The sequence below is a fragment of the Pseudorca crassidens genome, chromosome 11 (genome assembly GCF_039906515.1).
Source record: "Pseudorca crassidens isolate mPseCra1 chromosome 11, mPseCra1.hap1, whole genome shotgun sequence".
Lineage (NCBI taxonomy): Eukaryota > Metazoa > Chordata > Mammalia > Artiodactyla > Delphinidae > Pseudorca > Pseudorca crassidens.
Window position 1 is genome coordinate 96,899,532 of NC_090306.1, and position 1,074 is coordinate 96,900,605.

Below are 1,074 nucleotides of genomic sequence, written 5' to 3' on the forward strand. Positions count from 1 at the left end.
TACACATGCCAGGAGACAGTCTTTCCCATTCACCTGGTAAGGCTGCTCAGAACACAAGAATCTCCAGTTTCTGGAGGGACCAGGCAGAGAGAAAAAATATATATTTCCATTTTTCTGACAGAGGTGTAATTTATCCAATTGCTCTAAGTCATAAGTAGCTTGAGGGGAAGGACTTCTCTATGTCTGGAAAACACAGATCAAAACCAGTAATAATCTGCAGTCAATTAAGCCAGCCATGCTCTTTTCCCCAGTGTACGATGGCTGCAAACAGTAGACTCCTCGGTAGTGTATGCAGCCTGTTGCCTGTATGGGTTCCCCTAAGGGACCTTGGAGACAGTCCTTTCCAGTGGACATTCACGACTGGCATGCTGTGCCCAATCTAGGCTCCAGACAGGGATATGCACAGTCTTTGGAAAGCCCAAGGGCGCAGTGGCCAGGGCCCCCATTGGCCAAGTCATAATATCCATCTTCCCCAAGCTGCAGAACACGGATCGTGTGACTGAGGCCCTAGGCAGGGCCAAGTTCAAGTTCCCTGGCCGCCAGAAGATCCGCATCTCCAAGGAGTGGGGATTTACTAAGTTTAATGCAGATGAATTTGAAAACATGGTGGCAGAAAAGCAGCGCATCCCGGATGGCTGTGGAGTCAAATATATCCCTAATCGTGGCTCCCTGGATAAATGATGGGCCCTGCACTCATGAGAGTCTTGGCACTGTCTCTTCCTTACTCATGCCCACCAACGAATCCTACTTTCCCATCCAAAAAAAAAAAAAAAAGTAATAAAAACCCCATAAACATTCTAACTGTATTCACCAGTTCACTCAGTGACCAATCCTTTTTCAACTTTTTATGAAGCCATCAGATTCTCCGTTAAGATTTTTAATTTCTTACCCAGTTCAGCAGTAGGATACGAAGTTCATGAGACCTGTACCTGTCAAAATGGTCCTTCACGTAAATCTTCTTAAAGATGAAGCACTTTTGCAAAGGCATCAGAGTACAATAAAAACTATCTGTAAATGACAGAAAGACTTGAAAAGGGCATGGTTACACATCTGATTACAATGCAGTCGATAGAT

General features: G+C 44.8%; 1 pseudogene; it reads left to right on the forward strand.

Annotated features, from left to right (window-relative positions):
• The first annotated feature begins 214 nt into the window (after nt 1-214).
• Nucleotides 215-339, forward strand: LOC137203046 (small nucleolar RNA SNORA70; annotated as a pseudogene).
• Nucleotides 340-1,074: the final 735 nt, after the last annotated feature.